The sequence below is a fragment of the Suncus etruscus genome, chromosome 4, assembly GCF_024139225.1.
Source record: "Suncus etruscus isolate mSunEtr1 chromosome 4, mSunEtr1.pri.cur, whole genome shotgun sequence".
Classification (NCBI taxonomy): domain Eukaryota; kingdom Metazoa; phylum Chordata; class Mammalia; order Eulipotyphla; family Soricidae; genus Suncus; species Suncus etruscus.
Genome location: NC_064851.1, coordinates 82,222,774 through 82,237,766, shown reverse-complemented (window position 1 = coordinate 82,237,766; position 14,993 = coordinate 82,222,774).

Below are 14,993 nucleotides of genomic sequence, written 5' to 3'. Positions count from 1 at the left end.
AATTACATTGCAAGATGGAGTGGTAATTTAAAGAGCTGGTCTGGAATATTCCAGGCCCTCAATTACACCCCTAGTATAGCAAGATCTCCTGATTACTACTTACACTTGAATGGCTCCCCAGTACCACGTAAGACAGTCTCCCAATTTATCACACTGACCCTTCCCCTAAGTCTGCCCAGCGAAATTAAATACAGAAATGACAGAAGCAATCTTAGGTAGCATAAAATAATAGTAATGGTAAAGTCTTTGGTCATAATCCCATTCATTCAGAAAATCATTTCCTTATATATAGGCTTGAGTCATGTACTTCAGTCAACCTATTCTGTCCTCAAGTAATTCAGATAACAAAAGATAAACTTCATTCATATTTAATTGTTTAACAGTGAAATTGTATCTCTTTTCAAATCACATATTCCTTCTATACTCCTATACCATAATAACTTTGTCTTTATGATTTTTGTTTTCAAATAAATATTAATTTAAGAATGATAGTAAATTGGGGAAAATAATTACAATGAATGGGTTATTTCTAAAAATCTGACATACATCTAAGGCAATGGTCTGTTATTAACTGATGTTTTTATTGTTGTTGTTTGTTTTTGTTTTGGGGTTATACTCAGAGGTGCTCAAGTTTCTCCTTGCAGGCTCAGGGGACTATATGGGATGCTGGAGACTGAACCCAGATTAGTTGCATGCAAGGCAAACTCCCTACCCACTATTCTACCACTTTGGCTCCTAATTGATGTTTTTATCTCAACTTCAAATTGCATGATAATGTTCATCTCCAAAATTTATTGTGAGAATTTTTTGAAATAATGTAGGTAACAGTATCCAGCATATTCAAAATGATTAAAGTGAAAGATAACTATAAAATAGCATAATTCTAAAAACCTTCAATAATTTAAAGCCTGCATTTGATTGCTTGAGAATACCAGGCAAAAAATTATCCCCTAAATTATAGTCTACATCCTTCTAAAAGCCTATTCATTTCAAGATATTTATTCCTGATATCCTTATTCACAGCCTGAGTCTACGCAAAGGATGCATCTCTAGAAAAGACAAACAGAATTGCTTTGATTGTTATATAGATGCTAAATGGTCAATTACGTTTTTCCTCTTAGATCCCTGGTTTTTAACTTAGCATGCTTTTGAAACTCAAAAATCTTTAGTGAACACTGCCCACTAAACTTTTTACAGTGTTTTGTTTGCAAGACTTCTTTCCTACAACATATCCCCAAACAGACTTTAACCAAAACCACAAACAAAACACCTGACCTCTCCAAAAGGTGTATGAGCAGTTAAAGAAACGATTGCATAATGAAATACTATGCAGCAGTTAGGAAAAATTAAGTCATGAAATTTTCTTATACTTAGATGCATATGAAGATTATTGTGTTAAGTGAAATGAGTCAGAAAGATGGGGATAGACATAGAATAATCTCATCCATTTGTGGGATAAAAGAAATAAAAGAAAGTATGATAATTAAATCCAGAAATAATAGAGATAAGGGCCAGAAGGGCCATTCCATGGTAGGAAGCTTGCCACAAATGGTGGAGCAGTGCATTTAGAGAAAGAAGGTGTCACTACGACAATGATAGTTGGAGCTGATCACTCTGGACAAAAACAGGATACTAAAAGGGAATAAAGTGATATGCAACATACATACCCCTTCATTAACAATAGTGCAAACAACAATGTCAAAAAGGGGACAAAGGTGGGGGAAGAAAGAGAGAGAGAGAGAGAGAGAGAGAGAGAGAGAGAGAGAGACAGAGAGAGTGAGAGAGAGAATTTCTGCCAAAAGGTAGGCAGGGGGAGGGTGGGAGCAGGTGGAAAGGAAACTGAGGACATTGGTGGCATAAAACTGAGGACATTGGTGGCATAAAACCTACACTGGTGACGGGTGTGATGTACATTGTATGACTGAAACTCAATCATGAACAATTTTGTAACCACGATGCTTAAATAAAGTAACTATAAAAATATTTCCCCTCTATTGACAAGAACTGGACATGATCTTTTGATTAAAAAAATAATCTTTGGGGCTGGAGCAGTGGCGCAATGGTAGGGTGTTTGCCTTGCATGCCGCTAACCTAGGATGGAACATAGTTCCATCCCCGAGCGTCCCATATGGTCCCCCAAGTCAGGCGCGATTTCTGAGCACATAGCCAGTAGTAACCCCTGAGCATCACCAGGTGTGACCCAAAAGCAAACAAAAATAAAATTTGGGGCCCGAGAGATAGCATGGAGTTAGGGGGTTTGCCTTGCATGCAAAAGGATGGTGGTTCGAATCCCAGCATCCCATATGGTCCCCTGAGCCTGCCAGGAGCAATTTCTGAGCATAAAACCAGTAGTAACCCTAAGCACTGCCGGATGTGACCCAAAAACCAAAAACTATTTAAAAAACTAAAATAAATCCTTAAGATACTTTTACTTTTTTTGTTGGATTTTCTTTTCAGGGGGCTACACATGGTGATGCTCAGGAGTTACTCCTGGCTCTGCATTTAGTAATTACTCCTAGTGGTGCTCAGAGGGCACATGAAATGCAAGGGATATTGGTCATGTGCAGACCAAGAATCTTACTGCTGCCCTATGGCTCTGACCTCACATATTTTTACATTTTTATAGTAAAAATTTTAGATACTTCATAACAAGCAGGCTTATTTTATATGAATAAATGCAAGTTTAACTAGAATTAGACTGCCATCTTGAAAATGAAGATATAGTTTTAGAATGTTAAGGATAAAGCTCTTAAAGTAGAAGTAGAAAACAATTCTTAAAATAACATTTTTATGATTTTGCAATAATTGGATGCACACATATTTTACTTTTAAATTAGTGCAAGTCTCTAAAAATTTTTTTTTGTTTTTTAGGTCACACTCAGAGGCACTCAGGGGTTACTCCTGGTTCTGTGCTCAAAAATTGCTCCTAGCAGGCACAGGGAACCATATGGGATGCCGGGATTCGAACCATCATCTGTCCTGAATAGGCTGAGTGCAAGGCAAACGTCCTACTGCTATGCTATCTCTCTGGTCCCTGGTATCTAAAATGTTGATAAAAACTAAGGTTTACTTTAGGGCCTGAATATTTAAATGTCTTCTCCATATTTGTTTAGCTTCTGAATGAAATTGTTGGATTATTGTACCCAAAAAGCTTATAATTAGAGATAAGGTTAATAAATAAAAATAAATTTAAATTTAATGGCTTATCAGGGGAAAAGATAGAGTTCAATAGATAAGGCATTTCCCTTGTATGAAGAAGACCCTGGTTTGATCCTTGGCACTAAATATAGTCTTTTGAAGCATCACCAATAGTGATACCTGAGCACAGAGACAGGAGGAAGCCCTGAGCACTTCTGGTGTGGGACCCAAAAGATAAAATTTTATGGTTTAGTTTAAGAAAAATCAAGTCTCTAAAACTATATAAATTTTTTATTCTATATGTATTTATTAATTAGAATGAATAATGTAATATAAAGAGAGAAAGTACTGAGTCATTTTTAAAGGCCTTGACTAAAACATAGACAAAATGGAGTTATATGTGCTAATATCAGTAGAATTTCGAAGTCAGGTAAAATTTCGTAAGAGATAACAGATTAAGCCAAATAATATAAACCTTTAGAATTATTTGGTCTCTGAGATTTTGATTATTTAAAATGTGTGAGCCATGAAATAGGACCAATTAATGGCAAGATAAAATTCTCTAGAATGACAGAAAAATCCCTACCCTGATAAAATTATGAAACTGAAGCTACAATAATGAGTCTTTTTTATTTTTATTAATTTTTTATTTTTAATTATAAGAACAAAGATGCAAAGAAAGAGGACAAAGTAAAGTTACAGTGGAAGGACAATAACCCATAAACAGAATTCTCAGTAGTTCCATTGCTGATATCTTAACTTTGAACTTTCAGCCAAAGAACATTAAGAAAAATAAAACAGAACCCATGTACAATTACTTTGTCCCTCAAGTTCCCAGATTGTAGTACATAAAATTTCTTAGCAGCACACAGAGCAATCTAAAGACATAAAACTTTTGTAACTCCTTAAACATTGAAGGCAAAGTACTTTTTTACATTTCCATGCACATGCATATTAGTTTAAGTTAACCTCAAAAGTTTAAGTGGGTTTTTTTTCTTAAGGATTAGAGTCAAAGGAGCACAGTAAAAACGGTGTTAGAGTGGCAATTATTGTTTGCATAGGCCCAACAAAATATGAGGGACATGGAAAGGAAAAGCCTTGGCCTAAATACAAGGAAACCCTACCCCTGAAGTTTCCTGGCATAAGACCAACTCTAGGCTCCAGGCAAACTAGTTTGTCCAATCCAGGTCATTGTCTGTAGTGCCAATACACTTTTATTTTTCACACAGTCTCTGTTGTTGGTATCATGTTTCTGTATTAAAGATCCTGGAATCTGCATCTCCTATATTGCAGTCAGGATGGTGCAGAGCGTCCTCTCGTTTCACCTCACAATTAAAGGGCAATACAGAGAGCCCTGTCCTGTAAGCAGGTCGCTGTTGTTGTCAAGTCTTCCTAGTGTTAAGGGAAGTCTCTTTTGAGCAGGTCGATGTCAGAGCCGCGGTAGGATCTTCCCTGGTAGAGGATTGCTTCCAGGTGTTGTTATAAAAAACCTTGGATGTTTCGTAGATAGCTTCCCTGGTTCAGGGGTGAATGGAGGATGCCCATTCATCTGATGCCTGCGCCAAGTCATTTTATCAATGTTCAGGGTGTAAGGTCCCATTGCACAATGAGATTTGTGTGTTCCAATCTCTATTAGATAAGAACTTACACAATAATGAGTCTTAATGAAAAGTTAAAGAACTCCATTTTGGATGTGTCTTAAATTGTTTTCCAGAAATCTTAGTAAGATAAGGCTGTAATTAGTTTAACAATGGGAACTCCCTAAATATCTTGATCATTTTTAAATATTAACTATAGATTTTAAGTGATTTTTCTTCATTCAAGTCTTGTTTTATTTTGTTTCACATTTTGTTACACTAGAAAACTGTAATATCAAACTCCTCCGGAAGATTGGACAAACCAAGTACCTATACTTTAAAAAATAAACTGAACATTCTTATGTGCTGTCTATTCTGTCATTGCTATAATGTAAATACTTATTTCAATACTGTCTTTTATTTTTATTATCCCACACATGAGAGAGACTATTCCGTGTCTATCTCCCTCTGAATCATTTTACTCACATAATAGTTTCCATGTCCATCAATGTATAAGAAAATTTTATTACTTCATTTTTTTCTTGTTAGCTGTGTAGTATTCCATTGTGTATATGTTCTACAATTTCTTTCTGTTGTTGAGCATCTGGGTTGTTTCCAGATTCTGGCTACTGTAAACAGCGCTGCAATGAATATTGGCATGTAGAGGGCTTTTTTATTTCTTTTTATAAGCACAATGTTTACAATCATGTTTATAGTTGTGTTTCAGCCATAAAATACACACCCTCCTTCACAGTGAAACTTTCTTGCCACCATTGCCCCCCATTTCTTACCTCTCCCCATCCCCTTACTTCATGATAAGCTTGTTATCATGGACTGGTCCTTCCAGTTTGCATATCTATTGTCTCTGGATGTTATTATTAAATATTTTATTTTTCTAAATTCCACATATGAGTGAGACTATTCTGTGCTTATCTCTTTCTTTGACTTGTTTCACTCAACATAACAGTCTCCAAATACATTCATGTATGAGCAAAATTTTGTGACTTTATTTCTTCTAACAGCTGCATACTATTCCTTTGTATAGATGTACCACTGTTTCTTTAGCCACTTATCTGTTGTTGGGAATCTGGGATTGTTTCCATATTCTTGCTATTGTAAATAGTGCTGCTATGAACATAGGAGTGCAGAAGGCATTATTGTATTGGGTTTGTGTGGTTCTAGGGTATATCCCTAGGAGTGGTATTGCTGAGTCATATGGAGCTCAATGTTCTGTTCAATATAGTACTGGAAGTACTTGAAATAGCAATTAGGCAAGAAAAAGATATAAAGAGCATGCAGATAGGAAAGAAAGAAGTCAATCTCTCACTCTTTGCAGATAAAGTACTATTATGCAGCCATCGGGATGTACATGGAATCTATTATGCTGAGTGAAATTAATCAGAGGGAGAGAGAGACACAGAATAGTCCCACTCATATATGGGTTTTAAGAAAAATTAAAGACATTGAAATAATTCCCAGAGATGAGGGCAGGAAGGACCAGCTCAAGATATGATGCTCACCAAAAAGAGCGGTGAGTGCAATAGAGAAATAACTTCACTGAGAACTATCATAGCAATGTCAGTGAGTGAGGGATGTAGAAAGTCTGTCTGGAATACAGGCAGGAGGCAGGGAGGGAAGAGATGGTGACATTGGTAATGGGAAGGCTGCACGGTGAAGGGGAGTATTCTTGTTATGACTGAAACCCCACTATAATTATGTTTGTAATCATGGTGTTTAAATGAAATTATTTTTAAAAAAAAAGATAATCCTAAAGATTACCAAAAAGCTTCTAGAAACAATAAATTCATATAGCAAAGTGGCAGGCTACAAAATCAATGCACAAAAATCAATAGCATTCTTAACACAAATAATGATAGAGAAGAAATAGACATTAAAAAAAACAATCCCATTTACAATAACAATCACAAAAATTAAAATACCTTGGAGTCAATTTAACTAAAGAAGTGAAGGACCTATGCAAACAAAAATATAAAATTTTACTAAAAGAAATAAAAGAGGACACAAGGAAATGGAGACATACTCTGCTCATGGACTGCCATATTAATATGGCAATATTCTCCTAAAGCATTGTGCAAATATAATGCAATTCCTTTAAGGATATCCATTACATTCCTTCAAATAAGTGAATCAAACACTCCTGAAATTTATCTGGAACAATAAATGGCTGAGAACAGCTAAAGCAAACCTGAGGAAAAAGAAGAGGGAAGGCAGAGGGCATTTTTGTATTGTGTTTTTGTGTTCCTAGGGTATGTTCCTAGTAGTTTAAATAATTTTAAAAACTATAGTGGGTTTTATTTTCATTTTTTTGTTTGTTCGCTTTTGTTTTGGGAACAGATCCAGCTATACTGAGAGCTTATTCCTGGCTCTGCACTCAGGGATCACTTCTTGTGGTGTTCAGTGACCATATAGGTATTTGGAATCTAATCCCAGTAAGCAATAAATACCCTATCTGCTGTACTGTTGCTCTGACTCCAAAAATTAGGGTTCATTTTAAAATCTATGAACAGTCATTATAAGGATTATAGAAGTACGTTTTAATAAGAATAATAACTGATGAATATATCATTATTAAAGGAAAAGAAGAAATGCTGTCTTAAAGTGAAATTGGTTGCAAAATATAATGAAAAACTTTGTAGGACATAATGTGAATTTAAAAGGATATGATTAAGAGGCTGGAAAGATAGCATGAAAGTAGGGTGTTTGCCTTGCATGCAGAAGGATGGTGGTTCAAATCCCGGCATCCCATATAGTCCCCTTAGCCTGCCATGAGCAATTTCTGAGTGTAGAGCCAGAGTAACCCCTGAGTGCAACTGGGTGTGATCCAAAAACAAAAATAAGTAAATAATAAATAAATAAATAAATAAATAAATAAATAAACAAAAGGATATGATCAAGTTTGAAGATTAGGTTTTAGGGAAAGAAATTTTAAGCCTAAACTTCTTTTACAACACTCTCCCGCTAGTTTCCTATGCCCCAGTCTCTCAGTTCCAATTCACACTCTACATTAAATAGTGGTTATCTGATGAAAATTATTTTTTCTTCTTTCGGTTTTGGTGACATATCTAGCAGTTCTGGGGTTGGGGGATGTTTTGTTTTTGTTTTAGATCCATACTATGCTGTACTCAGCCTTACTATTGGCCCTGCACTGAGGGGTTGATCCCAATGAATCTCAGAGACCATATAAATAACCATATAAATAAAACTGGGGTTAGTTATGTGTAAGGAAAGTGACTATCTTTCTGGCCCCTGTATTCACTTTCATAATTTTCCTTTATTCCCTCACTTATGAAAGTAAACTAGTAATCAGGCCCATACTTATTTGTTATAAACTTTTTCTTATAATTCATCAAAATGAAATTTGATTGCACTACTTCCGTCAGTCTGACTTTTCTCTTGGCTGAATGCATGTGCTTATTCACTGTCCTGTGACCATTACCAGAAATTTCCTCTTTTGTTCCCTTTCTCACATAACTTTTCATATATAATTCTTGCCCTTGTGTGGAGAGACAGATAACATCTATAATGTTTTCTATTTTATGAAACTTAAAAGTTTCTTTCTTGAGCTATACTCAGTAGTACTTAGGTGGACTTAGGAATCACTCCTGGCTGTACTCAGGATCAAATGGGATGGGATGGGATGGGATGCTGGGGATCAAACTCAGATCAGCCACATGCAAGGCAATTGCCTTACCCACTGTACTATCTCTTTGTCCCCTCCACCCACCCCAAATACTTTTTCATCTCTCAGGAACTAGTCAAAATATTTATAATTATCACAAATATCCTCCACAACCCATTCCACACAGCCCTCTGCTTTTTAGACTTTGTACCCAACTTCTCTTTCCATATCACTTCATTCTAGTCTATTCCTCAACAAGACTCTGCAGTCTTTAAAACTATCTCCTTCAGTCTGCTCATTTCTTTCCTAGCATTTGTCATTTGACATATTTCAAACATACATGTTTCTCTTGTTTTACTGCAAAAATAATGCAAACTTGAAATAAATTTTCTAAGGGCAAGGATTTATTCTATCTACAGAACTCAGTAAACTGTTCATTCCAAATTAACAATTCAGAAATCACTGAAGTAATAGATAATTAATATTTTTAATTTTATTTTTTGGTGGTGGGAGAAATCGAATGTAGGGCCTCACACATCTAAAAGAAAGCTCTTTATTGCTGAGCCTTCAAAAGAGCTGTTGTGGGGCCAGAGAGATAGCACAGCAGTAGGGTGTTTTTCCTTGCAAGTGGGCGACCCAAGATGGACCTAGGTTTGATTCTTGGCATTCCAAATGATCTCCTGAGCCTGCCAGGAGCAATTTCTGAGCTCAGAGCTAGGAGTAACCCCTGAGCGTCACTGGGTGTGGTCCAAAGAAAAACAAAACAAAACCCAAAAATGCTCTCTTAAGAGTGCCTAATGTGCAGGGTCTACAAACCAACTAAAGAAATTTTCTTCTTGGGTTTGGAGAGGTAGTAATGGTGTTAAGGTTCATGCCTTGCAGGTTCCAGCATCATATAATCACCCTAAATACTGCCATGCTTTTTAGAGAATACGACAAGGAACACAAGCCTAAAGATTTTACATTCGAGTTTTACAGACTAGTTTCTAGAGCTACTTAAACAAACAAGCAAACAAACAAAAAAAAAACAGAAAACATTTCAGCCTTCTATTTTGCTTATATGTTATTTCCTGCCATTTTTTTTATGGCAATCCTTTTAATGCTTTTAACTCTAAGGAATATTCTCTTCCCTCGTAATATTGAAGGTGAGATGGGGGCAAGAACATAAAAAGCCAATTCTCAATCTCCTTTAAATGTTGTTGAATTCTCGTTAATTATATCATTTCATTAGCAAGTTCAAAGAGCTCCTATTTCATATTGATCTCATCAGTGAGCTAGCAGATGCTGACACTCCAATTCTAATTGCGTCTGAGCATCAATCACTTCCCTTTAGCCTGATTAATTGTTTTGTGGGCTAAAGGAAAGGTTGTAGTCTAAGCTGTCAATAATCCTTGTTAAGAGATTCTCTTTCATCTCTTTATTTCATTCCTTACTTCATCAGGAAGAACTTGTATCAGGTAATCCTCAGTGCTATTCTTATTCCCAATTACTCTTGGAGCCCACCCTGGAGGACACTCCCTGCTCTTGGCACAGGCAGAGCCAATGTGAAGAGAAAGAATATCCCAACCCCATTTTGGTCCATCTGTGCCAGATGATTCTTCCTAAATGCAAATCTGAGCACTAAAAACAATTCATAAAACATTGGAGTAATTGTGACTGGAAATAAAAGTTTTAAAAAAGCATATGCCCAAAAGATAGTACAGCAAACAGGGCACTTGACTTAACTGCAACAAACTCAGGTTCAATTCTTTGTACCCTATATAGTCCCTAGACTGCCAGGAATGATCCCTGAGTACAGAGTCAGAAGTAAATGCTGTGCAATGCTAGTGTGACCCCAAAACAAAACAAAGAACAAAAATAATAGTGTATATAATTTGATTCATTTTGAAAAAAATATTAACTACATGAAAGATTTATCTGTTAGGGCACATTTGATATCATATAAATATAAAGTATAATTTTATACTTAGTGATATATAGGAAGTATAAGAAGGAGTAAATACATTAGTATAAATGCAATAGAAGTGTACTGATCAGAACCTTTTCAGAGTTTTTAAGTAATTATCTCAGTGCAGTGTGATGTCTGAAGGCTGTCAATTCTTGCTCTGACTATCACTCTTCATCAGAAAGCCAGAAATTCTACCAGAATCATTCACAGAGAAGTGGCATGAGAAGGAAGGATTGTGGGTAAAATAGACATTATCTCCTACCTCCTTGCTTTGTCACCCAGTTATTAGTACTCTTGCCAGGGAATAGCTCATGTTTGCTTCTCTGACCAGACATTATAAAATTGTTGTCACTGGTACACAGGCCCCATATCAATCTTCTGTCTAGTGATGTCAAGATTAACACCTAAAAATTCCAAAATAGCATCTGACATGACTTTCTATTTAGAGAACAGCACATGGCATGCTTTAACAACACCCTCAGCAGATCTGTGGATGCTGGGGACAGGACCAGCCAGTCAAGTGCTGAAGGGAATGGGCAGCCCTGATAGTTATCTGCTGATAACTGCAAATAGGGACTCAGAAGGAAATGCCAGACCTTTTTGATAAAGCCTCCACAACAACAGATCTGCTGCTGTCAAAACTAAAAATAACTTGGACTAGTTAGGAAAGCAATGGTCTAGGAGCGATGGAGAAGATGCTATGCAGCTATGTGTGAACTGACTTTGCACGTATACCATTTCATTGCTACATCTCTCTGAATGTCATTGGTGTTTTTTGCTTTGTGGGTAGACTGAGGAAGCAGCACTCCTTTGATCATCTGGTAAATGAGATTTTGAAAGAGGTCATGCACCTGAAACTGAATGTCTAGCCCTATTTCAGGAGAGGGAGAGAGGGAAGATGGGACCAAAAGGAGAGCTGAATTAGAGATACTCCCAGTATAGATTTTACAAAAACAAATTCTACTTCACAGGCCTTGATTGGTCTGGGGGTGATCCTCTACTGTGGAGAAAGTTTCTTTTGTTTAATACATTCTCCATTCATGGAAAATAGTCTGCCATGCTTTCTCCTTACCCAGCTTTCCTTTATTCTAAGTTTATTCAAGTTTCTCTCATTCAGGGTTAATACCCAAGTAGCAATCAAAAATGTGAACCACTAGTCTCAGCAAATGGGAGGTTACCCAAGCCACAGGATAAGTAAATATAACTATTTTTTCTCTTTAAAAATAGCCTCTGTTCTTTTTATAAAACTTGAAAATACCAGATAGTTAAATAGTATATATAAAGGATTATATGCCAAGCTGTGTTGTATTTAGACTATTTCATTATCTACTCACAATAACTCAAGGAGAGAGGCAGTGCCCACCCTCCTTTATGTATGGAAAACTGTCCCTTAGGGAGACTATTATATTTCAATCTCCTAGAACTACTACAAACAGACCTAAGTTTTAAATTCTATTTTATTTTATATAAAGCCCATGATTTTGTACATGATGCTGATTTGTATCAAAAACCATAATAATAGCATCATCAGATGAAGAAGAAAATTTTGAAGAATATATTTAACTAAAAAACTGCATCTTAAATATATTCCTATCTCCATGCCCAATTGTTTTGTAGAAACTCAGGAAGTAAAGATCTTGGGTCAAATAAATAGAGGGTGATTGATAGGTAAGAAAGAATTGTATGAAATATCTCAAATAAAATATATATTTATTTTATTTGTTTATTGATTTAGGGGGTCGCATCTAACAGTGCTCAGAAGCTACTCTGCACTTGTTATTTTTTCTGTTGGGCAAGTTGCTCCTGGTAAGTCCAGGTCCATACAATGCCAGTAATACTAACCTGGAGCATGTGCTCTAGACCCCAATTGGCTGACTTTGTTATCTTCCAGTATAAAGTTTTAAATGAACAACAATCAATATATATACATATGTATCATTTTTTAACTTCCGATGTTTAATAGGCTAACAAATTTATAATGAGGTCTATAATTAGCTAGATAGAATTTGTAGGAAATTTTTGCTTCTTCAAACTTTATCTTTTGTACCATGCCCTTAGATGTGTTTGTTTATTTATGTATTTATTTATTTAGGAGTACATCCACATATGCTTAACTCTGATATGGTAGATTGGTCGGTCCCAGCTGTGCTCAGAGGACCATGAAGTGCTCAGAATGGAACCAGGAATCTAGCATTCAAATCTAGATTCAAAGAAAATAATCTAGATTCAAAAATCAGTTCAAGATTTTAGCAGCTATGTGGCTTAGGAAAATGTCTTTAACTTTTGGAAAGTTTTTCTTCTACAGAAAGAAAATAATAGATCTACTTTTCAGGAATGTTTTCAGGAACATAAGGAAAGGATGTGACATATTTATGACATAGGATTAATTAGTGTCATTTTACTTAGCCTATGATAAAAATGCCTTTGTCTAAGAAAACAAAGCTGAGAAAATGATTTCGTTTTATGAAAATGCATAATAGTGATTTCCAAACACTTAAAAACTTACGTTGGTGTCATTGTATGGTGTCTTATATAATCCCTTTCAAGCCATGATGGCATCTTGTAGCAACATCTAAAACTTCATTAAAGAACAAGAACATTCAGTGCTGGTGGGGATGTGGAGAGAAAAAAACTCATTCACTGCTGGTGGGAATGCCGTCTAGTTCAGCCTTTATGGAAACAATATAAAAAGTCCTCAAAAAAACTGCAAATTGAGCTCCCATATGAGCCAGCTATACCACTCCTAGGTATATGCCCTAGGAACACAAAAGTACAATACAAATACAACTTCTGTACACCTATATTCATTGCAGTGCTATTTACAATAACTAGAATCTGGAAACAATCAAGATGCCCTTCAACAGATGAATGGCTAAAGAAACTATGGTACATAAACACAATAGAATATTATACAGCCATCAGGAGAGGTGAAGTCATGACATTTTCCTATACCTGGATGGACATGGAAACTATTATGCTGAGTGAAATAAGTCAGAGATAGATAATAATAATAATAATGAGATAATAATAGAAATAATAATAAAGGTAGATGCAGAATATTCTCACTCATCGATGGGTTTTAAGAAAAATAAAATACATAATTATAGTAATACCCAGAGACAATAGAGATGATGGCTGGAAGGACTGGCTCATGATATGAAGCTCACCACAAAGAGTGGTGCGTGCAGTTAGAAAAATAACTACACTAACAATTATCATGACAAACTTAATAAGTGAGAGAAGTAGAATGCCTGTCTCCCATACAGGTAAGGAATGGGGGAGGAGATGGGATGCATTGGTAGTGGGAATGTTGCACTGGTGACGGAGGATGTTTTTTTTTTTATGTCAGAAACCCAACTACAAACATGTTTGCAATCATGGTGCAGAAGCGATTTCTGAGCCCAGAGCCAGGAGTGTCACTAGGTGTGGCCCCAAAACCAAAAAAAAAAAAAAAAAAAAAGAAAGAAAGAAAAGAAAAAAGAAAGAAAGAAAGAAAGAGAGAAAGAAAGAAAGAAAGAAAGAAAGAAAGAAAGAAAGAAAGAAAGAAAGAAAGAAAGAAAGAAAGAAAGAAAGAAAGAAAGAAAGAAAGAAAGAAAGAAAAGAAAAGAAAAGAAAAGAAAAGAAAAGAAAAAAGGGGGAAAAATAAAATAGCAATAAAATCAAAAGAATAAAGGAAGAAAAAAAACAGTAAGAATGGGGGTTGGTAGAGGAAAGAGGAAGGAACCAGCAGAGGGAAAAAAGAAAAACGTGTCTTTTCTCTGCTCTTTAGTACTTCTGTAGTTTTCCTCATTGCCCAAACTCTCCAAGAACAAGATCCTTTTTTGTTTGCTTGTTTTTGTTTTATTTTGGGGTTACACCTACTGGTGCTTAGGCCTTTCTCCTGGCAAAAAATTAAAAAATGAAAATAAATAAAAATTTGTTATGAAGACAATGTGCACTGAGAGACCTAATAGCTATAGTGGCCACTGATCTACATGAAGACATGGGATCTACTGATCCCACATAATTCTAACCCAAAGCACTGGAAACGTTTGAGGATTCAGACAAATGTAGAAAGCATGAGATTATAGGCCAAGAGGAAGAGGTCGGAGCTGTGGGCAGTATGTTTGACAGGCTTTTTTACACTGCAAGCCTTGTTCCGGGTCCCTTACAAAGCACCTCTTTAGGACGAAAACAAGATGTTCTTTGTAAATAAAAGTTCATGCATTTGAGTAATGAAGTCATTTTCCAGCACTGTAGTACTGTAGTGAAAGATATTCTTATCCTGGGCCCTCTGGGTAAAAAGACTTGGAAAGAAGCAGAGTGGCCAGTCAGTCTCTCAAGGAGCAGCAGACTTCTACAAGAGGGAAAACGGACTCAAGGAAAAGAAGCCAGGGATTCTACCTTTGTTTTCTCTCTCTCTCTCTCTCTCTCTCTCTCTCTCTCTCTCTCTCTCTCTCTCTCTCTCTCTCTCTCTCTCTCTCCCCACTCTCTCCCCTCTCTCTCCTCTCTCTTTCTCTCTTTCTCTCTCTCCCCACTATCTCCCCTCTCTCCCCTCTCTCTCTTCTCTCTCTCTCCCCACTCTCTCCCCTCTCTCTCCTCTCTCTCCTCTCTCCCCTCTCTCTCCTCTCTCTTTCTCTCTCTCTCTTTCTCTCTCCCCACTCTCTCCCCTCTCTCCTCTCTCTCTCTCTCTCTCTCTCTCTCTCTCTCT